General features: G+C 41.2%; 2 long non-coding RNA genes across 2 annotated transcripts in view; one reads left to right on the top strand and one right to left on the bottom strand.

Annotated features, from left to right (window-relative positions):
- The first annotated feature begins 18,142 nt into the window (after positions 1-18,142).
- On the top strand, positions 18,143-20,443 carry LOC136490948 (uncharacterized). Its single transcript, XR_010767923.1, has 3 exons — positions 18,143-18,275; positions 18,956-19,082; positions 20,112-20,443. It is a non-coding gene; the product is annotated as an uncharacterized lncRNA (long non-coding RNA).
- A 1,929-nt stretch (positions 20,444-22,372) lies between these two features.
- LOC136494633 (uncharacterized) overlaps positions 22,373-25,821 on the bottom strand; it is a 201,637-nt gene continuing 198,188 nt past the window's right edge. Inside the window, exon 2 of the long non-coding RNA XR_010768640.1 lies at positions 22,373-22,839. This is a non-coding gene — a long non-coding RNA (uncharacterized lncRNA). The remainder of the gene's footprint in view (positions 22,840-25,821) is intronic.

Genomic DNA, 25,821 nt, shown 5'->3' on the forward strand with positions numbered 1-25,821 from the left:
CGAACCAAGACTGATTCGGACCCCCGCAACCGTTACACCACTGCTCTGTTGGTTATCAACCACGCGAACGCGATTGACCTTGCCGAGAAGGCTTTCCTGCAAGCGAATCGAGAACACAAGCAAGAACGAGATAAACGCAATCGGAAATTGCAAATAAATATGAGGCTTATGATAATGAGAAAGAGTTCAAGTCTTTATTCGAAAGGACTAATCGCCACAGGCGAACAAGATCAAGAACTGGGGCCCTGGTTCACAGCAAGCGGCCTTGGCAGTGACAGTTGCAGCAAAATGACATCTGTTTCACGAGGAAATCAAGAACTAAACAAAACCCAAACCCTAAGGAGAGTGACAGCTGCTATTTATAGAGTTTTGGGCATCACCCCCCTAGACGCGCCCCCTAATGGGCCCAAACACGATACACGGTCCAACGGACCAAAAGACAGTGTCGCAGCACCCTGGCAGATTCTGGACGCTGAATTGTTTTGATGATTACCGTTGATTCCGAAGGTCTTTTGACGTGAAACCAATTGGGTTGGCTTCCTTATCCAATTATCTTTCCATCCATATGTGGATCATCAAAAACGGAGTCCGGATGCGTCCTGGGTGACCAGTTTAAGGCAGACTGGTCCTGGAGGCCGAGACAGACTCGAACTTGAGTTGCTTTGGGCCTCCACCTCGGGGACTCGAACCGAATTAGCCTCGGGCCTCCTTGTTGACTTGGACACCCTTGCTGATCTCCTTGGTCTCTATATGGTTCTCCAAGCATGGTCATATGTATGGAGGTCATGTCCTCATCATCCTCCCTTTCTTGACGAAAAGCCGTCCTCGGCATCGATTTTGTTTGAAGTCGACCCTGCACAACATGAGCACAATCGAGGTTTCCAAAATAATGAAAATGGACAATGTTGTGAGAAAGAATATGACCACATGTCCAGGTTTGTATCATGTCTTGTCCTACAGACATGTAGTCTGCTCGATTGAAATACACACGATCTTTGCTAATACTATCCTGCAAAAGATTAGTACTAACAAGAAACATATGCTCCCTTTCTTTGTATTCCACTTGTGTTTGAAAAGCAAAACTAGAGGAATATGGCATAACAACAGTGTTGATTTTACTGTCCTCTAGTTGATCATTAATTTGTACAACAAAAGGAGAATTGGGATTTGTACAAATGTAAACTCGTTGTATCAAATATTGCCCTTGGTTGTTATATTTACCAAAAACATGATATGTATGTCTAGAGAACCATGGCAAATCAGCATATGCATAAAGTTTTTCCTCTAAAGAACTAAGATTACACAGAACATCAAATTCAATGTAACCTAAAGTATTTAAAGAAGACAACAATTTCAGTTCATCAACTTCACTAGCATTATAAATAACAAGTCTATTTTCAGCACAAGTGCTCGATTTCAGCACACATATATCATGATCATTCTTCAATGATTGCATAGGTATAACATAAATATCATCATGCAAGTCATCTTCATCACAAGAAATATCAAGCAAATCATCTTGTGACAAAGGTAAATCAAGCAAAGGCTCCACTAAAATTTGCTCTATCATAGCATGATTGGTGAAAAAATTCAGCACATCAAGAGAACTCTCACCTTCCGTGAGTTTAGCATCGTGGGCATTACCTTTGCTCTCATGTTCAGCAGGTGTAATAGTTGATGGTTCTGAATTTTCACATGAGGCTGTGAGCATCTCCTTTTCTATCACGTCATCCTCGCTCTTTTATACATTGTCCTGCAAAAGGTTAGGCATAGCAGGAGGAATAACAAGAGATTGATCTAGTTGATGCACCTCATCATTTGAATTAATTACAAGAGATGGATTAATAAATTTTTCTCTCATAAGATGTTTTATATCATTCCAAGTTTGAGGTTTATTAGAAGGATCTAAAGACTCCCACCAAGATAAAGCAGAATATCGCAAAACACTAGCTGCATTTTTTACCTTCCTCCTTGGACACATAAAGCAAGTAGCAAATATATTATCGATGGCAATTTCCCACTCCATGTACTCATCAGCACCTATACCATCATAAGTCGGTGGATACGAACAACCTGTCATTGTTAGAAGACAGCAAAAGACAACACAAAAGTATTATCCCTATCAACTACTTAGGTTGTGGACAAGGAAAAATAAGGCACTCAACTCTCAAACGTCTTACCACGGTCTTACAAGTGTTCTTACCAAAGCAACAGGCAGTGCAATTGATCGGTGACTGTGATACCATTGTAGCTTGAGTGTAACAGTTGCAAGGCGAAACTATACTTGATTAGAAGAAAGTGGAGCTTGGATAGGCACAATATAGTAGAAAGGAATAGCAATAATTTAATTCAGAAATTGCAAGATTGAAAAGTAGTCCCAAGCTAGTCTATGTTGCTAGCCTAAACTCATCCTGAACCTAGTTCAAGCAAGCAATACAATACAACTCAGCACAAGGACTCAAAAGGACGCAAGCACTTCTAAACTTTTTTTCCTTCTTTATTTTTTCTCTCTTTTTTTAGGTGCAGCTTTTTTTCCTTCTTTTGGTTTTTGCACCTCTTTGCCTTTTTCTTTGTTTTATGTTTTTTAGCTCACAAAAGTGCCGCACATAAGAGATTAGACTTTAGATATTTCCACCGTGGAAGAAAAATACTTAACCGAGGAAGCCGTAGAAGGAATTGCTAGACAAACCAAACTCAATGACGCAACCCACTCCGTGACTATTTCAAATCCAAAGAAAAACTAGAGATCAATCTGATACAAGCCACACTATGAAACAAGACTTGACACTAGACCAAGAACAAGATCAGAACACAACGAACACTAAGACGCGGCGAGGGACGGCAGTTCAATAAAGCAAACTGAAATTAAAAAAATTGCAAAGGCACAGCGGGCTATAGGACTAGAGATATGTGATAGTGTATATTTTTTTGGGCTTTTTGTGGACTATAGGTAAAACAAAAACAGTAGCAATCTATAGGGGAAAACAAAGTTATACCTAACGGGCAACAAGGTCTCTGATACCACTTGATGTAGACTAGGCCCGATCTTCCGAAAGGTATGATAGCGTCGATTGGTGGAGACTCGACATTCATGATCTAGGCTTCGAACCAAGACTGATTTGGACCCCTACAACCGTTACACCACTGCTCCGTTGGTTATCAACCACGCGAATGCGATTGACCTCGCCAAGAAGGCTTTCCTGCAAGCGAATCGAGAACACAAGCAAGAACGAGATAAACGCAATCTGAAATTGCAAATAAATATGAGGCGTATGATAATGAGAAAGAGTTCAAGTCTTTATTCGAAAGGACTAATCGCCACAGGCGAACAAGATCAAGAACTGGGACCCTGGTTCACAGCAAGCGGCCTTGGCGGCGACAGTTGCAGCAAAACAACGTCTGTTTCACGAGGAAATCAAGAACTAAACAAAACCCAAACCCTAAGGAGAGCGACGGCTGCTATTTATAGAGTTTTGGGCGTCACCCCCCTAGACGCGCCCCCTAATGGGCCCAAACACGATACACGGTCCAACAGACCAAAAGACGGTGTCGCAGCACCCTGGCAGATTCTGGACGCTGACTTGTTTCGATTATTCCTGTTGATTCTGAAGGTATTTTGATGTGAAACCAAGTGGGTTGGCTTCCTTATCCAATTATCTTTCCATCCATATGTGGATCATCAAAAACAGAGTCCGGATGCGTCCTAGGTGACCAGTTTAAGGCAGACTGGTCCTGGAGGCCGAGACAGACTCGAACTTGAGTTGCTTTGGGCCTCCACCTCGGGGACTCGAACCGAATTAGCCTCGGGCCTCCTTGTTGACTTGGACACCCTTGTTGATCTCCTTGGTCTCTATATGGTTCTCCAAGCATGGTCATATGTATAGAGGTCATGTCCTCATCAGTTAGAGTCCCGAGCAGGGACGACGCGAGGTAGGGGATGACCCATGACAAGCAGACCTAGGCTAATGGTCGTAGAGAGAGAGAGAGAGGAGACACGTGGCATGGGTGCGGTGCTCGGCTAGGTCAGCCTGCTAGGTTGCGGTGGCACGCTGGGCTGTCGGCCGGGCCAACAGGCCGAGGAGGAGGAGGTAAGCAGGCCGTCGGGGAAAACAAGCCGGACCAAAGAGAGAGAGAGAGGAGAGGAATTCCATTTTCTTACTCCTTATGATGAATTTTAATATAATGAAAAATATTCTTTTTCCTATATTTCATGAAAAATATTCTTTTTCCTATATTAATCATTTTAAACCTATTTCAAAAAGAGCAATTTTTAGGGTGTTACAATTCTACCCCCCTTAAGATGATCTCGTCCATGAGATTCGAAAGACGTCGACTAGGAGATAGGGATACTTCAACTTTGGATTCTTCTTTATTTCCTCATGTAGTTCCATCATCTTGATAAGGATCCCACTTTACTTTGCATACCTAATGACCTTACTCCAAGTAACTTGTCAAACTGATTCTAGGATTCTGACAGATACTTCAAACAATACTTAGGTAACTCCAATCACTAGACCACCTTTCCTTTTTAGTCCATACTATCAATTCTCTTTCTTAAAATATTCATTTTCCAATGGAGCCTGACCAATCTCTTGGTCAGAAGGAGATTCTACTACCAATATTCAAAACATTAAGGATTCTGGTTAAGTTGCTTGAACCTTGAATACAATTCGTAGTCCTTGGTGTCACCCGAACCTTCTTAGCACAATTTTCTATTGCTAAGGGCATCGTCCATGACTTTGCTCCTTGAAGTGATAGCACTTTTCCAAGTCATAATCAATTTCATTCCAATGAGGATAACACAGGCTCAAGACCAACTTAGTGAAGATGTCCTATAGATTCTTGTGATCCTCCTAGATGTCACTTTTATTCCCAGCTACATAGTACCTCCACACTTCATAATGGATGAATCCAGATCATACTTCAGATGTTCCATATCATGCTTTCTTGCATAAGACTCTATTTTTTTCCTTCTTGCATAAGGACACATCCCACACCTTTGTTAGGGTGCATCATAATAGATATAAAGCTCTTGTCCTGATCTGACAAAGCTAATACATAGGTTTTGCTTCAACCTCTTCTTGGACTCCTTCAAACACTTAGCTGAGGTCACTTGATCCAAACTAACTTAAAAGCTTCTTCGGTAGCTCTACCAATAATTGATGGTCTTGGATAAACCTTCCTTGAACCTCTAACCCAACCTCATTGAAACTCTGAGTTTCTCTCACATCTTTGGGTGCCACCTCCCTTATCAGATTATCCAATTCTTCCAAGTGAGAGCTAGAGAGTATGATTTAACTTCATATGGCACCTTGAGCATTCAGAACCTTCTTAGTTGGATAGTTTGCATAGGCACGATTGTCTATCTTATTGATCTCCTCCAAAGGTGTTTGTTCCTATACATTGACATCTGAAAACTCATAATCCACTTTACTATCCTCAGTGTACACCCTTTCCAATAGATCATCCTCGTATTCCTTAGGTGCAGATCGAATACCCTCATACTCAATTCTTTCTCCCAACGGTGTTGTTAGAAGCACCGAACATTGAGCACACTTAATTACTCCTTTACAAGCAGATACCCAACCCTTTCCAAGAATAACATCAATGTCCATTAACCCCAAAACTATAAGGTTTGCCTCGAAGTTCTTCCTTTTTATGTTAAGACTAACTTTTGGGCATATGCGGTTTGCCATCTTTTCACCTCCTAGAGAGTGAACTATTAGGGGTTTCCTCATTGGAATCATAGTTATCTTATGATCTTCTGCGTATGCACTAGAGATAAACAAATGTGATGCACTGGGGTCAAACAACACCATAGTAGTGGCTGAGCTTACTGCAATCAAACCATAAACAACCTCCTTAGATCCATGGGTAGTAATCATATCTACATTGTTCGACCTGCCTTGAATGTAGTTTTGCTTTAACTTATTTCCTTGCACCTGCTCCTTAGGGACATTCTGTTCTGACTCCTGCTGTTGTTGACTCTGGCTTTGATTACTCTCAGCAAGCTTCTCAAGATAATCATTCTTATAGTGTCCATTTTCACCACAATCATAATCTTCCTCACTAGTAGAAGTATTTGTCTTCATCAAGGTGATAGTAGGAGATGACAGACATGGCTCTTGAGAGCTAAAATGCTACACTTCATCATTAGGTTGATGATACTGATCCTGATCTGTACTCCCAAGCAGATTCATAGGGCATGATTGATATTCTGCTTCTGTAGCAAAATGAAGACGAGTGTTACTTAACTGGCGCTGAATGTCAAACTTTCTCTTCTTCTCCTTCATCTCTCGTCACTTGTTCTCAATTACATTTGCTCTGTCCACCAATGTCTGATAGTCGGCATCCACCACGGTCATTAGCTGTAGTTGCAAACCATCATTTAGTCCTTTCAAAAAGCATTTCTGTTTCTTAGCATCATTATCCACTTCTTCTGGAGAATAACATGACAACTGAGTGATCACATAACGATACTCACACACAGTCATAGATCCTTGCTTAAGAGCCCATAACTCATCTGGCTTGAGTTGTACCAAACCTATGGGAATGTGGTACGACCTGAAGCTCTCACTAAACTCCTTCCAAGTGACCTATCCAACATTGTTGGGATGTCCATAATAGTAAGACTCCACTAGTCTTGTGCTGCACCCTGGTGATGGTCGGACACAAAAACACCTTCTCATGGTCATCTCACTAAGCTATGTCCAATTGTCGTTCCACAGCTCTAAGCCAGTCATCAGCTTCTAGTGGTTCGCTTGTATGAGAGTGTGTCGGTGGGTATCCCTTCATAAATTCACCACGCTTGTCAATAGGGGGTGCTTGATGTGGGTTGTTCAACACTCTTTGAGCAATAGTCTATAATATCTGAGTCTGCATCATGAAAGCTTGCTCTATAAATGGGGAATTGGATGGCGGTGGATTTGTATTGGCAGGATTCCTTCCCAGTGAGAGCTAGAATCTTCAAAACCACCTTCACTTTAGCTACCCCCCTGAAGAAAGGATCAACTAGGGGACACAAGAAGTGTAGCATGCAACTTCTTCTAGATGAGCTAACTAGTATCAAGACGTTCTGACATCCCAATGATACTCTCGTATAGGGGCAAGAACAAGAAATCTAGAATTCCTCATGAGCAGAAAAACAACAGTGCAGTAAAACAGCTGTAACTCCTAGTCTGTTAACCCAATGGAGTTGTAGCTTATACCGTTGGAAACCTTATAAATTTCTCCACAACTTCCTTATAGAACATTTTTCCAAATTCTGTAGTTCAAGCAGTCCAAAATAGTGCACAACAGAAACTGCTCCAAGTTTTAGGCAGCGCGGTTGCATCATCTTGTGATTTTCATAACTCCATAACAAAAATAGCTATCAAGGTGATATTTGTGTTCAGAGAAAGACGTTTAAGTCTAATGTTGTACATAATTTTTCTATGATTTTTGGTCTTCGAAAAATAGAGATGAAAGCTGAAGGGTGCAGGCCGCTCTGAAAAGACAGGATAGAGGGAACAGGAGAACCCAAAACCCAACTATTTATTGCACGGATCCTTATACCTTAAGCCTATAAACTAAATGACATTGTGGGCAAACCCCATAAGATCATTGCACTAATTACAAAGATTCAAAACAAGCAGAAGCATAATGACAGTTCAACAAAGCACTAAAGGTGCACAATTCAATCATTGACTCAACTTGTGATACTATCGTCCTCATTGTACTAGGGGTAACAATCCTAAGACTCATCTTCGGATTATGCAAGAAGGTGATGATGGACTGTCACACCCAATTTTAAGGATAAAATTGAATGCACTAAACTCATATGTGCCCAGGGATCAGTCACATACATAAGTCGACAAATTATAAGAAGTATCATCATGGTGTATCTTACATCACGATTAATAACATCACATAGTCTTATACAACACAGCAGAAAATAAAAAGATAACTCTCTCATGGAAGCTCCAACACAGGAATGGTCAACTGGTTGACCATAAGCCTAAAAGTCCTTTAGGAACTCCTCATATCCGTTGACATCTATTACCCATCTGGGATTTTTATCCAAATATTGAAAGTAAACAAGCGTAAGTACTTGCCGTACTTAACAAGTTAACATGGGGTTATGAAAGCTCAAAAAGGATAACACTGGTTTACTGCAGTTAGCACTTTTAGTGGGTCAAGATTTTATCATCAACTATTATCAAGTTATGCTTAAGCTCCCGTTTGAACCCACATAATCAGATATCAGAATCATTTGGATCATATTATCATCGTATAACATCATAAATAAACAACAATAAGTAACCAATTATTATGTGAGTTTTCCAGGCCGCTCATGACCGTGAGCATGGCTGTTATAACAGTTTGTAACCCTCTGTAGAGGTTGTGCACATTCACCATGAGTCATGATTCCCTTATGCCCGGGTTAATTACTCCCTTATCACTGCCAAGGTGAGCGGGTAGGGTACACTATGAAGCCATTTCATAGGTTTCTCTAACAAGTTAGGGCCGCTAGGTTTCCTCAGCAGGCAGATGTAGGAACCCCCCTTTCCTATGGCACATATCCATCGTGGCTATACACATAGGAACAGAGGCAGCCCTATACCCAACGTGGCAAGCCCCTTTTGCGCCATAAAGGTAACCTCTAACAAGCTCGAAAAGGTCCTATTACTGAGCTAAAGTCAGACCCATGTGACCCTCACGGTTGCACTGTCAGTCCCAGCTTTTGCCTGACACATAAGTCCTTATGGAGGGCTGAGAGCATCATGATTGAAAGTCATTTGCTCCTTCGCCCTATAATTCAGTTGTTAAAAAGTCAATTTTACCTTTTCGTTCTATAGAACCATTATTTCATTATGTAGATCATGTATAGTTACATTGAGCGCTAGCAAACTACCCATATGCATATAACCCATAGAAGAACAAGGAACAGGATAATCAAACACTAGGATGTCCTTACGAGTATCAAAATTAGACACATGCAAATGAGTAATTAATAAATGGTGAATAGGACATCAAGGTATATTCCACGCTATACTTGCCTTGGTTAGCAAACTCCTGCTGGTCCTGCTGGTCGTCAAAGAACTCTTGGTCTCCAACGTTCTCCTCACCGTCTGAACGCAACCAACACGGCAACATACAACATTCCAAAGGCATTCATGCAAAGCAAACAATCCTATAGTTAGAACAGTACACCAGCAGTATAGAAAGCAAGATAAAATGTTTATGAAAAGAATCTATGTCTCGCTACGATCATGTCAATGCGAAGTTCACGAAAATCGAAGCTAAAATGCGAAAGTTATGAATTAAATGGGGTTTCCTATAGCAATTTATTTAATTAAACCTAGCCATGAAATTTAAAAGTTGCAAACATGATTAATTGTGGTACTAACATGTAGAGAACTTTATTATGAATCTAACGCAATTTGAATGGGTCAATTCAGAGCTAAAACGACGATTTTAAGAGCAAAACAGTGTAGTGGCATTTCTGTAAATAGAAGGAACTATTTTTGAATTTAAATAAAAATAAATCTGGAATTAATCAAAACAGCCGAGGACTGCGGGTTTGATTAGGCAAAACTAGGGGGTCTCTTTAGCAAAATGTCCCGCGAAGGGGTATTGGCCTCTCAGAGCCGTTGATCATGCGATGGATGGCTCGGATTAGAGAGGGGGAGAGAGAGAAAGGAGGCCGGCGGCCAGAACAGTGGCATCCGCGGCGGGGCACCATGGCCGGTGGCAAGGAGGTCACCGGCGCGCACGGGTTGGGGTCTACGGGCCACGATTCGAAGAACCGAGGGCACCGAGGAAGAGAGGGGGTGGAGGGGAACCCGCCTAGGCTGAGAATGTTGCTGGAGGTCATGGCCGAGGCGGTGGTCGCCATGGCCAGCAGCGTGGAGCTCACTGGCGCACGTGAAATGGGCCCTAGAGGCCATGAAACACTGAATTGAAGGCATGGGGAGAAAGAGGGGAGCACGGCGAATCTCACCACGGGGAAAAATGGAGACAGAGGTGGCTCGGGGTCGGCGGACCACACGAAGGAGCAGACGACGGATCCGGGCGCGGCAGCTATGGCTTCCTCATGCACTGGCGAGCGCAAAATTGGAGTGGGGAGGCAACAGGGAGGGCGGCTACACACTCGGCTCCCTTTTGTAGAGGCCGGGGCATAGGTGGGGGAGAGGATGCTCCCACGACCGAAGTGGGCGTGGCAGCGGTTGCGCTTGACCGAGCGCGGGGCGCCCAGGAGGTGGGGGACGACGCTGACGCGTGGGCCCAAGCCGTCAGCGGTAGAGCAGGAGGGAGGGCGCGGCAGCGGCAGTTGCCAGCGGTGCTGGGCTGGCCTGGGAAGGAAATGGGGAAGGGGGAAAGGAGGGAGGCGCGTGGGCCGACGGGAGAAATGGGCCAACAGGCCAAAATTGAAGAAGGGGAAGGGGAGAGAATGCATTTCCTTTTTCTTTTTATTTTCTAGAGTTTTAGCAAACCATTTTCAAATTTGATTTTGTATCCAATTCAACTTTGATCAAAACCAATCATTACAAAAATACAGGTGCAGCAACATGTATGCATCAAGGGGTTACTAACCTTATATTTGATTTTAATTTCACAAAAAATAGTATTTTTCTTATATTTGAATGCACACATAATAACATAAATAACTCAAATTTACTATTTTAAAAGAATGCAGATTTTTAGGTGTTACATGGACAGTTCTAAAAGCATATCAAATCAAGGAGTGAAGATGAGAACAAAGACTTTAAAATAAGCACCAAGGAAGAGATGAGTAGCAAGGGTAGAGATATAGTAGAGAAGAAAATATCAAGGTTCATGGAGCAAGGGTTTTTGTAGCAACTTCTAAACCTTAAAACGACCAGTTTCTACTAGGCTTGCGTCCTACAGTTAGCATTGCTCCAATACCATTTTGTAGCACCCGGTTTTAAGAACTAAACCAAATACACACCATATGTGAGCCCAGGAAGTCAAATCTCACATATAGCTACAAATAAATGTAATATCAATGGACAACGCTTAATATATAATATACTTAGTATAAATGATATAACCTTAGATAGCAAATAGCGAAAAAACAACTTTGATCTTTGGTTGGAAACTCCAATTCCACAGGGACAACTAACTGGTTGATCACAAGCCTAATTCCTCCAAACTCTAGCAATCTGGTATCCATCCGGGATTTTTATCCAAATAATTGAAAAATAAAGCAAAGCGTAAGTACATGTCGTACTCAACAAATATAACATGGGGTTCATGAGGCTCAAAAGGCTGACACTGGTTTAACGATGAGACGAGCACGGCGGCATCAACTTTCTTCTCAGCGAGATCCAAATGGTTGCGCTGGCACTAAACGAGGGCGGCTGCGCGTGCTAGGGTTTGGGATAGGGTGCGGTGTGGCTCAGGGCTGCCTTTTATGGAGCCAAGTTGCGTATGGCACACGCCAAAGCAGTGGGTTCATAGCGGAAGCGAAGTTGGCATCGAGTTAGAGTCCCGAGCGAGGACGACGCGAGGTAGGGGACGACCCATGACAAGCAGGACTGGGTTGTTAGTCGTAGAGAGAGAGAGAGAGAAGAGACGCGCGGCGCGGGCGCACTGCTCGGCTGGGCCGGCCTGCTGGGCTGCGGTGGCATGCTAGGCTGTCGGCCGGGCCAACAGGCTGAGGAGGAGGGGGTTAGCGGGCCGGCGAGAAAAACAGGCCAGGCCAAAGAGAGAGAGGAGAGGAATTCCATTTTCTTTTTATCTCAAGTATTTTTTCAAATCTATTTGAAGCAATTTGAAGTTTAGTTTCAAACCACACAATACAAAAGAAATACTTTGCAACAGCATGTATGCACAACCATGTTGCTACTCCTTGTGATGAATTTTAATATAATGAAAAATATTCTTTTTCCTATATTTCATGAGCACAAAAATTCATAAATTAATCATTTTAAACCTATTTCAAAAAGAGCAATTTTTAGGGTGTTACATTTACTAATAAGGAGAGTTATGATATATATATATATATATATATATATATATATATATATATATATAAAAGAGAGAAAGATAGCTTGGTATTGTGTGAAAGTAAGAATATCTTCCCGCAAGTAAGTGGGTTTTGTGCATGCCCACTTTTTTGACTAATAGCTAAGAATTATAAAGCACCCCTCGAATATTTTCACACATAGGCATGCGAATAAAGCGATTGGCATTATTATGTCGCCAATATCCAGAAAATGACTGATTAGCACGCATACCGAACACGCACTTCGATGTCTACAACACGCACTATCGATGTCTACAATGCGCACTTTCGATGTCCAACAATCTGTTACTCATATCATTTGATACATAGGTAAGTATATCTCTAGACATTTTCTCCCAAAGAAAGATCAAATACTATTAGTGCCTACTAATATGTGACCAGGATTTCAAACATAGCCTAGGAAAGGGTTACCATGTCTAGATTTTTCAGTCTAATACTATTAGTGCTGATAGATTGTAAGCCGTAACATAAAAAGATGTAACCTACTTCAAATATGTACTGGCTTTGTTCTTTGATAAAGAAAACATTTACCAAAATTGCATAGATGGCGGGCGATCTAGTATATGGATTGACAACGAATGTGTTATAGTCTTTTTTTCTTCGTTGTGTGCACATAGGAAAAGGTTTGACAAATGGGGCTGATATATGGATGGTGATCTAGTATATGGATTGGTTTTTGTTGGAGCTCAGTTGAACAATCTACACAGTAATAATTAAAACCAGTTAGATAAACAGGGCCCAATAACTATCAGCACCAAAGATGATGTGAACCATGCCAAGAGCTGCACTCTATATGTCTTTCTACTACATACATAGCCTGACCATGCAACAGATTGCAGTATTCAAAAAGCATATGTCTATAATATTAACACTGCCTACAACTTGCAGGCTTTCATCAATTTGACGGCAACATGGTTGCTCCAGTGTAGGGATTCGTGTGGCATGGAATAGGCCAACAACAGAGTGCCTTGAAAGGAGCTATGAGTGCAGAAGCAGCAGATCCAACAGAAACTTTACTTTATTCTTCAGAGAAACCATGCCAATGTTGGAAAATCGTGGTCAACTATTTACCAATGTGCATGACTTGATGCAGTAGATCTTATTTCATGGTTCTAGAGACAGATGAGATCATAGTAAGCTCACCGTTGATTTGATGAATGGAACAAGATATTTTGTGCAGCCATCATGGATTAGTAACTGAATCCGACTAGCTGGAATCCTATAAATTCGCCCTAACTTGCTTCAGGTCATTCCAGGCTACCACCACCAGCTAACTAGACACATGGCTACCAGCTAGAAAGAAAAGGCAACATAGCTAGCTCAAGAGATAATTGTTAGGCACCATATGCAATCGAGTGCATCCTTGCCTCTAGCATATCTTTAGTTTTACAATTGCAATTATTCTTAACAATAATGTTTGTCACTCTGATCCGTGGTAGGCACCATATGCAATATATTAGCATATATGATTCCCTCTAAGTTCCTAGGTTTTGAAGATGTAGTCCCTGAACTGTTACTAATACCAACAAACACATCATGGTTTTCACAATCCTAGCTATTGCTACCCTGTACTGATGGTTGAAAAGAATTAATTTTTAAAAAGAAATATTCCTCCTGAAGAAAGATCAACCTCTCTTAGTGCTTCATTGAATATGAGGTCTAGTACGATAGTTTAAGTTCTACTCCGTGTCTTTTCCTGTGAGAAACATCATTATTATAGAGATGAGACACAGCACAGCTAGCAAAACAATAATTAAAATTATCTTAATTATATTACATCGAGCATTGTATCTACTTTGTTTTGTTTTCATAGATTCACTCAAGAACAACCTGTACATTTGATTTTATTATAATTCCATTTAAAACAAAACAAACACCAAGACTGTGGAATGTATGCTAACAACCGGATATATTGGTTAGATATACTGCATAACACTTCATATTTTCTTTTATGAAGGAAGGATTTTATTCAAGATCATTACATTGAGCTTATACAATAACCCCGAACGCACCTCCAGCTTCTACATCAAAGTACATAGCCAAAACGAAGAAAGAAAACAAAGCCTGGCACCCTAATAATGACTTTTTCAATCCTGAGACTAGATCACAACCCATGTGCCTAGGAAAAAAAATGCCTGGACCACTATTGTGATATACCCCATGGTAGGTGGCCTTGCCAACATAGAACAACCCTAAGTGCACCTGCCAACAGGCTCCTTCCTGGGAAGCGATTCTAGCCTTTTCGCAGTGGATATGACGAAACTAGATAAGTCGGTTTCATAAACCGGCTATGATAGCTTCTACGTTGCGAATCAATCCTCAAGTGATGCTCATTTCAATCCGGGTGTGATATCCCATTGAGTGTAGGACGAGATTTGCGACAATTACCCGAACCTCAATAACTTGGCGTGGATGTCACATGCAGCCAATTGAAGGGATTGATGTTCTTGTTGGCCCAAAACACCCACAACTAAGCAAAACATGACCAGGAAGACTCCAACTTAGGACTTAACTCCCTTAATCTCACATCAACAAACACTTGCCACCATGGGCATAATTAAAAATGTGCCAAATGTCACAGAGGTGTGCCATGTGCTAGAGAAGGGAAGATGATTTTTTTGGGCCGGCAGATCGGAGGTGATGAGCGACAATGGTATATGCACATAGTGGTGTGTAGAGGGCACGATTTGAAATGATAGATCAGGGAAAGTATTTGTGATCTCCGCCTATTAATTTCCATGAGCATGCACTTGCAATTTCCAACTGTTGGTGTGCTCTGTTAGATGATAGTGCATTAGTCTCAATTGACAGGTTTCCACTTGTCGATGATAGAAAATGCCACTCACATTGGTTGGCTGATTGAATGAATTCACTCGGGTTGATTGGCCGAGTAAGAATTTAAGTTGACTCGGCTTATTTTTTTATAAAGGAAGGATTTTATTCAAGATCATTAATTCATTGAGTTGATACAATAATCCTAAACCCACCTCTAGCTTCTGCATCAAAGCACATAGTCAAAGTGAAGAAAGAAAACAAAGCCTGGCACCCTAACGACTTTCAATCCCAATACTAGATCACAACCCATGTGTCTAGGAGAAAAAATGCAGGCCTTGACCACTATTGTGATGTATCCCATGTTAGGTGGCCATGCCAACATAGAACTACCCTAGGTGCACCTTCCAATAGGCTCCTTCCTAGGAGGAGTTTCTAGGTTTTTTGCAATGGATATGACGAGACTAGGTAAGTTGGTTTCAGAAACAGGCTATGCATGCTGGCTTTCCCTTCTTCTTTGCGAATCAACCCTCGAGTGATGCTCATTTCAATCTGGTTGTGATAGGCCATTGAGTGTGGGGCGAGATTTGCGACAACAGTACCTGAACCTTAATAACCAATGTCTGTGGGACTAAACCATCACAATATTTTATTAGCATATACACATTGGTCACCATAGGCATAATTCAAATTGCATTGGGGCGGATGTCACATAGACCCCATTGAAGGGATTGATGTCCTTGTTGGCCAAAAACATCCATAACTAAGCAAAATATGACCAGGAAGACTCCCTCTTGGGACATTTTTTAGATAATGGATTTTCATTAATCTGGTCTCTATATCCACGAAGGATATACATAGCCAAAAGGATACGAGAACACTTAGGCACCTTAACAAAGAGGACAACTTACAAGCAAAAAAATAAAAAAAACTACAACCTTGGCACATCCCTGCTTCCGACACTTTCCTAAAATGGCAAGATTCAGTGAGTGGAAGTCATCATGTCACCGCCACCCCTAGTACGCCAACGCTGTGAACCTCCACTGCTGTCATGTTCATCTGCTTCAAGTGAGCTGACACCACATGTCATCAGTTAGACCACCTTCATCCGTCGTACTCCAATTAGAACTTGCCGATCAGACATGAGCCAATAGGATCCACTTTCGCTTCGCCGGATTCCTAGGCCTCGGCCACCCAAAGGGTAGTCGCCATCATTAGGATGGTCATCACCTCAATTGGAGTCCTCTATCGCTGCCGCAACCTCTAGGGCCGCCACTGTTGATGGGATCAACCTCCTCCTCAATGAGATCCTTGCACTGACACTTAGGCTGCCACCACCCCTAGGGTACCAACGGATCGATTGCTAGGAACAAACAATCACCACGTCTGTATGCGGCAGCCGCCTCTCCATGACCAAGCCATCCATGAGCAGCCTACACAACCATCATGTATCCCACGCCATCCACATGTTGCTTACATGCCCTAGGTGCAAAGCCACGCATGGCCACTACCACCACTACCGTCCACTTGCTACTGTGGATTCGGGCAGGGGTAGCCGGATCGAGCCACGGCGGCGCTGAATAGTCATAGCTGATGCAAGCAGGACCCCAGCTTTCATGGCCAGATACGAACGCTGGCTCATCGGATCCATCTTCTGCTGGTGTGGATCTGAGCCACCACACCGCTGCCACCGCTAATTTCTCACGGACGCCGACAAACTTCCCTAATGGAGATGGACTAGTGCTCCCCAAATGGTGGACCAGGCATGAGGGCCCTGCCGCTGCCGTCCTTGCGGTTCTCTAGTGACCATGCTCAGGGCAACGATGAGTTAAGAGAAGGGGAGGGCGGCGTGGTGGGTGGCAGTGCCTGCGGTCGCCACCCTAGTCGCCTAGACCAAGAGATGTGGAGGCTCATACAAGTTGATGGCCTAGGGGAGGCGAAGACATCCTTGCAGCCTAGCAGACCTCCCTCTTGGGACTTAACCCCCTTAATTTCACATCAACACACACTGACGGCGATGTGCATAATTAAAAATGTGCAAATGTCATAGAGGTGTGTCGTGTGCTATGTTTTCATCTGATACGAAATTCTTCTAAAGGACTCAAAGTCCAATAGAATATCTACAGTTTTGATTAGGAGAAATTAAGTGGCATGGTTGTTGGATATTTTTGACTTTTGTTGTCTTGTTTTGTATTTTCACCTCAAGGGAAATCTACTTCTCCATAGGACCATTTAGATTGGCTTTAGTTCTCTTTGTTACATGATGTGGTAGGGCACATATATCTACGACAAAAAAGGAGGAACCAGTAAATTAAATCATAGTCTAAAACTATAGAAAACGTGATGAACTAAATTCCGTATCATGAACAGTAAGTGATTAGTGATTATGTAACACCCGGTTTTAAGAACAAAACTAGATACACACTATATGTGAGACCAGAAAGTCAAATCTCACATATAGCTACAAATAAGGGTAATATCGAAAGACAATGCTCAATATAGAATGTACTTAGTATAAAGAATATAACCTTAGACAACAAACAGTGGAAAGACAACTCTGATCTTCGGGTGAAGACTCCAATTCCACAGGGATAACTGACTGGTTGATCACAAGCCTAATTCCTCCAAACTCTAGCAATTTGGTACCCATCAGGGATTTTTCCAAAGATTTTGTAACACCCCAAATTTTGCACTTTTAGAAATAGAGTAAAAATGATTTATTTTGTAGTTTTGTGCTCATAAAAACATAGGTAAAAGAAATTTTTCTTTAAATTAAAATCCAACATAAGGGTAACAACATGTTTGTGCATACATGCCGTTGCATTGATACTTTTGTGATGAGTGGTTAGGAAAATAAATTCAAATCTCAATCTTTAAAATATTGCTTTCAAGTAGTGGTTTAAAAAGAATTTAAAAATTTGCAAAAACAAAAGTTAGATAAGATGCCTTGTTTTTAAAATCTAAAGGCTTGGAAAAGGTTTTGAGACACGTTAGGACGATGCCTCTCTTTCCGGGAATCTTTCCGACCTTTTTCGGGATTAAATTCATGTTTCTTGGAGCTTTGTCTTTTTCCTCGATCAATGCAAAAGTCTTTTTCGGGAGCTAAACCACTTTGGTTGTGTTCCTTATTCTTCCATCTATCCTCAGGAATTTTTCTAGTATTTTTCGGAGCTCAGAGATATTTTTCGGAGCCTAAATAGTAATTCCCAATTTTCTGTAATTATTTTAATTCCGAAAATCAATATTTAGTAAAATATCTCGGATTTCCAAAATATCTAAACCCTACGTGTATATATATGCCGGCGTAGCCCTCGATGCGAGGATTCCAGAAGTACAGCCCGTTTTTCGAGCCGCCATACGTAGCCCCGCAGATTGGACGCCGAAGTTCACCACAGCTAGGTTTCCGGCGAAGGTTCGGCGAGCTTTTCCGGCCAACTCCGGTGTCCCCTGCAAATTCCGAGACAATCACAAGGTTCGTATCGATCTCCTCTACACCGTCTCGTGTTTTGTTTCACGAATCCGTTACCGTTGAACCGTTCCCCATCCTTTCTTTTCCTTCTCCAGCGAGCATCACCATTGTCGGCCATCTCTTGCCCTCGCGGCCAGCCCCAGGCCATGGGCTAGTGCTACCGCGCCGCTGCCTAGCCCCGCCGGCCATCCCTTGCCCCCGCTGGCCGAGCCTCTGGCCGAGGCCGCCCCTCTCCTCCCTGTGCCCCTGCGCGAGCCCTGTGCAACTTTGCTGCTTGCTGGGCCGCTTGGCCTACCGCAGCCGCGGCCCGTCGCTGCGCCGCTGGCCAGCCAGCAGAGCCCCAGCCGACCGCCAAGCTTCCCCCATGGCTCCTCCATGGCCAGCCGCCCAGTTTCCCCCTTGGCCGCTCCTGTTTCCCTTCATGCGTGCGCCCCTCTGTTTCCGTATGAACAGTGCCTCGTAATTCTACTGTAGCGCTTTTGATCCAGAGGTAGAAGAAGGGCATATCCGCGAATAAAGTTTTCTTAAATCGCAGACAGGTCCGTGATTCATTTAACTTCCGTCCTTTTCATCTATTATTCATCCGTATGATATCCGAATTCAATTCTTTCAGTTTTATCTTTCCAATATGTATTCCCATCATTGTTTAATCCCGTCAATACTAAATATTTTATTTATTTCAGCTCTTTTCAAGTGAAATACCTAGAATGCCCTCCCTTGTTTAAATCGTCCGGAGTCCGTATCTTTTCCGTCCGATCTCCGTTTTCAGCGGTTTTTGCGCTCACGCGATCGTAGAAACAAGACCTACATGTCAGTAACCTTTTCATAAGTTGTTTATCATGTTTGGTGTACTGCTTTTATTTATTTGTATATGTTTGCTTGTATGTCGAAGCGCTCTACGCAGTAGCGCTAATGGTTTTCATGTCACATGATTTTTCATATATAGCTAAATATTAAATTGGTTAACATGCTTATAATTAGTTTTATAACTAGAAACAATATAGGTTTTGTATTCCGGTGATTATGCATAACCTGTTAATCTGATTAATCAGTAACTTCAGTATAGTCTTAGATTATAATTAGTTGAATGTTGCATATGTGTTAAGTATGAATAGATGCCCTCACACGATTTATGTTTTTAATTTATAGATGTTTAAATGACTAAAAGTATATATATAATCTTTTATAATTATAAAATATGACGTATGCCAACATTAATGCCTTTTTAATTATGACTTGCTTAGATCAATTATGAGACATAATATAATTGTTCTATTAGTTGCTCTCACATGTTCTATATTTCTAAAGTAAAGTTTAAATACTTTATATAATATGAGATATGTTGATTAATAAAATATGATTAATTAGTGACATAAACATGTATGTCTTTAAATTGTAATTTGCCAAGTTTAAATGTGACATATATACTTTGAATATATATACTCTCATTTGTTATTATATTTTAATTTAATTTGCATAAATGATATCAAGATATTTATAATTAAGATATGATTAATTTATCTTAGTTTTCTAAATCTAATAACTCAAGTATAAAATGACTTAACTCAATTTTAGATATTCCCCTGAGATATCTTATACATGTTTTATGATCATTAAAAATAGATAAAGCATATAGTTTTCTTTCCAACGTAAATCCTTCGATAGATGTTTCTGTTTTACCGTAGCTCCGATTAGTGTGTCTTTCGCGTGTGTGTGATCGTAGCAATGCGTAGATTAGATTTGGAATCTTTTTTATTGATTGGTGTATTGATCTAATCTAGTATGTTTGCTATGCATGCTTGTTCGGATGCTTGTGTGGTGCTTTTCGGTCTTGTCCAGTCGGTGAGTTTTGCATTGGTGATCTATAAGAAGTTGGAGATCAAGAAGAAGAAGAAGAAAACGTTGAAGATTAAAGCTTACCGAAGGATCGGTGTTTAAGGCAAGTATAGCTTGGGTTTTCTTTCTGTGACCATGATCTTGGGCTTGTTTAATGAAATGTGATATAAACATAAATGATGAATGTTATCCTTTGGCAAAAGCTGGGATTTACAGTACAGCTGTGAGGGCTATATGGCTCTAGCTCTAGTTATTTGAGAAACCCTTTTCTAGCTGGTTAGAGGTCTGCGAGTTGGGTATAGGACAGCCTCTGTCCTGTTGAGCCTAGCTTTGGAAGCGGCCTTTTACTTTATTTTTGGAAGGGGGGTTCCTATATCTGATGACCCTGCGGCCTTGGCCGGTTAGACGAGCTCTTGGGTGGCTTTATATGGTTTCCGGTGTTTTGGACCTTGCAAACCCATACATTTGGAAATCATGACTCACAGTGAAAGTGTACAACCTCTGCAGAGTGTAAAACTATTATAATAGCCGTGCCCACGGATACGGGTGGCCCGGAAAACTGAGGGAATTGTTGTATGTTCATTTAAATTGTTTATGTGCAATTCATTATTCAATTACACTTGATCATGCGGTTATGGATTACAATACCTTGTTGCTATATTTGTTGAGTTCGACATGGACTCACTCTTGCAATTTCCCCCACACCTCAGGCTAGATAACAGTCCGTCAGAGGCTTGAGAAGTTGGGTTTGTGATCAACCAGTCAGTTGGATCCAGGGGAGTGAAGTCTGCACCCGGAGATCAGAGTTGTCTATCCGTTGATTGCTTTCTAAGGTTATCTCTTTTGCTAAGTTCGCTATATATTAAGCATTGTGAATTGATACTGCCCCTTCATTTGTAGCTATATGTGAGGTTTGATTACCAGGGCTCACATATGGTGTGCATTTGGCTTTGTCCTTAAAACCGGGTGTTACAGATTTAAAAAGTAAAGCAAGCGTAAGTACATGTCGTACTCAACAAATATAACATGGAGTTCATGAGGCTCAAAAGGCTGACCCTAGTTTAACTGTGATTAGCTTTTAATGAGCCATCTTTTAGCAATTTGGTGGCAACAAGTTTATTCACAAGCCCACATAAACACATGATCGGGTAAACATGAATAATGAATAGCATAAACATTAAGCATTAATGAGCATCTTCATCATCAGTATCATCCGTGTTCATCATCATTAACCATTAGTGATCATCTATTCTGTAAGGGTCCAAGGCCACTTGTGACTGTGAGCACGGCGCGAAGACTTTGATGAGGCGGGGTGGCGTGGGGTGCACGACACAACGTGAAGAAGCGGCGGCAACGGACTTCCTCGGCGGCGGTTGCAGAGTCTGGCATGGACGGGAGAAAGGAGATGGCACGAGGTGGGAGACGTCCGACAGGTGGGTCCCACTAGTTAGCGAGGCAAGAAGGCGGGGCTAGGGTGTCAGCGAGGGAGAGGAGGTGGGGCGCTCTTCTACGCGGGCCTTGGCCTGGGTCGGCCCAAGAAGGAGAAAGGGAGGAGAGGAAGTGGCCGCGGGGAAGAGGCCAGCTGGGCCGAGCGGGAGGAGACAGGCCGGCTGGGCCCGAAGCCGAGAAAGGAGGGAGAGTGTGAAAAAATTCCTTTCTTTGTTTCTTAAACATATTTTCAAATCCAAATTCAAATTCTTTTGCAAATTTCAATCAAACTAAAGCATCACAAAATAAATATGCATCAGCATGAATGCCCAAACATGTATGTAGACCTTATATTAGGTTTTAACTTTAACAAGGTTATCATTATTCTAAATTTATATGCTCACAAAAAGGCATAATAATTCAAATTCTCCTATTTTAAAATCATGCAAATTTTATGGTGTTACAGATTACCATCTTTTTGACATAGAAACATGGCACTTCGTTAACAAGCTCATCGTGTTGTTCTCCTTTACATGCATGTTCCTTTGAGGGTATGGCATTTCACTCTATATCCAAAACCATCTCAGTTGAGCACTGCAAAGTTTACTGGCATATACAGATAGACACAAAATATTCAAATTTGCCATATCAAAATGAGTTAGTTGATGAGTCATCAAAATTGATTGAACATCACTACATATTGAATATTTTCCGAGACATACAATACGAAATGCCACAGGTGCCCTTATATATTGATTGACACTTTTACTTGTTTTCTTCAATAAAGAACATCACCCATGGATTTATCTGAGTCAATCATTATCGCACACAGGATATGTTTTAATTTATTGTTTAATATTGAGTGTTCGCTCAGTACAAATACACCACATTTTAGGAGCCCCAGAGATTATTTAGATAGGTCTAAACTCAAATGACACAAGGGACTTTAGAACCGGCTGATACACCACATATATATAATGTCCTCCATATGTGTGGAAGGACATACATGATGCAACCTTGAACTAATTAAGGATGAGGGCCGGGGTTCATTATGCGATTGATATCACTGACTGAAAAGACGTGGCTTGAATCAACACTGGAATCCATCAGCTTCCTTCCAAGATTTATGCCCTTCGTAAATCTTGTTTCTTCATTGCTTTCATATGAATTCATAAGCAAGGTGGTTTCTTCGGCCTTTGCTCCAAGAAAACTTGCATGATCAAAGTATGCCATTGTGCACATCACGTTCATCAAAATGAGTAGCGCCACAGTTGAAGGCTTCATCTGCGTGTATGTTGTTTTGCTGCAATTTCTGACATAATTAGTACATTTTGAAATAATATTGAATCATATTGAATAAAACAGATATAGCTTACAAAAAGAAAAGGACTCACCCCAGGATACACTTGGTATGCTATATATAGCCATATTAATAGAGAAGTAACTGTTTAGGTGAAGAGGACGTTCATGATGTTATGCAACTGGGGGTGGGGTAGCTGCAAGCCATTACTTGATAAAGGTCTTGGCGCATTATGCCGCACTACTACAGAACCATCTAGTACTGCTGGTTCCATACCACCTACTATTCAAGAATTGGTTTCAGTAGTTGGCGTCAAGCGGTAGTGATAGCTCCTGCTATTGTTGCCGGGTCGAGGATATGGAGAATGGACATGCATCAACATAAATGAGTCATGCCTAACAAGGCATGCATGAGGGTTTGCCAGTTTGGTCCTCAAAACTGAGCACGGACGGTCCAGTGGTTTGTTCCTCAAAACCATCTATGGTAGGTTTGATCTGTTTGGGCCTTAAACTAGGAGTGGCGAGTTGGAGGACATGTGACATCATCACAAAGCTTTTGTCGAGGTGAAGCTTAGTCGTGAAGATTGCGGGTCCATCTGCTGCACTAACAAGATATACAGTTTTACCCTTCGATGTATTTAGGAGGAGACTGGGAGGTTCTTATTGTTGAGCTTTTTGCTATCTAACTTTGACTAGTGGCTTTCTTATCATCTAAAATCTGTGTTTTTCTCTATTTTTGGGGTTATTTTAGGGAGAATTTTTAGCTCTATGTTTGATCCGATATCCTAGTGTTTTGAGTGGTTTTGGGGGTCCTTGGAACTTGGTCAAGTCATGGCTTGAAGCCAAGCTATAATCTCCCATGTTTCCTTCTTCAAAACCCCTTGTTTTTAGCCTCTTTTGATGAATTTCATGAACATTTTCGTGATATTCTTTGGGAGATGTTCTTGATTGATATTTAGGTGGTAAGAGTTCTTGGGAACATGCATATGCATTGCCCTAAATAGATTCACCTTAAGCATCTAAAAATCACCATTTTCTCAGGGAGTTGATGGCTAAAATCTGCCTAACTAGCCTAAGCGAGTTTTGGATTTAGGCTAAGCTGGTCTTTGCTATAAGTTTTCAAATTCATCCTTTTTCACCTCCGACAGCATCTGCATCTTTCTATCCTAGATTTTAGGATCCTTAAGTCCGCTGTGACTACAAGATCTTGCTAGCCCTACACAAGAGGTTCGCATGGGTTGTCTTCAGATATAGGCCCCGCTCTTTCATTCTTGAAAGGAGAAAAACTTGAGCCTCCTATGCACCCCTTTCTAGTCTCCTATTTCGGACCTTCATGTACATAGAGTGGTATATAGTGTCTGGTATCAAAAGTGATGTATTATTATTACTTCACGAAGACTATAGGCTCTTGCCACTTACAAATTTGTGTACTACAGCCATCAGCCAGTATTTCCTGTTCTGTAAACAGACCAAATATGGCTCTTGCTTTTCATCTACTTGACCACAACTGAGTAATTTGAAGAATTTGGACAGGGCACAATATATGAAAAATCAAATGGAAAAGTGATTCAAATGAATTATTTATAACTTCTTTGGTAACTGTGACATGAGACAATGGAAAAACGTTTATAAAAATAGCATGCTGTCAGGCAACAGACAGATGATGATAAGTAGTTTATCCTGGAAACACCTAGCTTGCTCACTTGGAAGTATGAATGGGCTGGAACTATATGTGTTATATGTAGGAGAAAGATTGGTTGGCATTACCCGACAATAAAAGTATCATCTCCCAACTAGGGCGGTGGGTTTTGTGCACGTGCAATTCTCTCCGTGAATAAGAATCATCATGAACGCACTGAATATCTCGACACATCCGACAAACAAATAAGGCTAATGACATAATTATGTCACCCAATAACATGAAAACAACTTGATGGCATGCGCACCGAACAAATTTGTGTACTACAACCATTAGCTAGTCTTTCTTGTTCTCTAAAGCGACTAGGTCAGTGTGTTTTGCGCATGCGCACTTCTCTCTGTGAATAAGAATTGTAACAAACGCACCGAATATTTTGACATGTCTGTCAAACAAATAAGGTTGATGATATAATTATGTCACCCAATAACATGAAAACAACATGATGGCATGCGCACCGAACAAATACTTTGGATTTCTAGAGCTATATGGATTTTTATCATTCATATATATGATTGTGCAATTGTATGTTGTGTACTAATCCCGACATTTCAAAACATGAAGCATGGTTTGTCTCGGTGGGAACTAGAAAACTATTCTTTGGCTCATAATTTCCTTTAAAGTATATTTTGTATAAAAAAACCATAACCACAAGAGAGACATTCAAACTCAAATCCAAATATATCATTTTTGCATTAAAAAGTTTATATATCGCTGGTTAATATTATGGGGAGACTATGAATTAGGGGTATTTCGCTGGATGTTCTTAAAAAACATCATGTATTGATGGTTGTAGCTAATCCTAGAAACAATAAGTTATACAAAATAAGATTGTATTGATTTCTTATTAACCTTCTAGTGAATGGACTGTTGAAAACAAAATGTCTAGTGAATGCACGCCAATCACATTTCCTAAAAAAAATCATTCTTCCTTTCTTGTACACAACACAAACATATTTCAACACTACTACTCTGTCATTTTAATGGATTATACCTCTCCCTAAAACTTAGTTTCCACAAATAACAATGCTTGCCTTTCTTTTGGCAGATAGGAGATGTGCTGAACTCAGAAATTAATATATCATGAGAACCAAGAAAATTCCGTGGGCAAACTCCAATTATGATAGTCTTCTAATAAGAACAACTTTATATTAGAAGATTTTAGTATCAGCATGCCAAATTATATATTGATCACAGTAAACTCTGTATGCTGTTCCATAACCTCTACAGCCAATACGGCCATCTGGTGCATACATAGCTTGATGACATCGTGAAGTAACTTGATGTGGT

The sequence above is a fragment of the Miscanthus floridulus genome, chromosome 11 (genome assembly GCF_019320115.1).
Source record: "Miscanthus floridulus cultivar M001 chromosome 11, ASM1932011v1, whole genome shotgun sequence".
In the NCBI taxonomy this organism is placed as follows: domain Eukaryota; kingdom Viridiplantae; phylum Streptophyta; class Magnoliopsida; order Poales; family Poaceae; genus Miscanthus; species Miscanthus floridulus.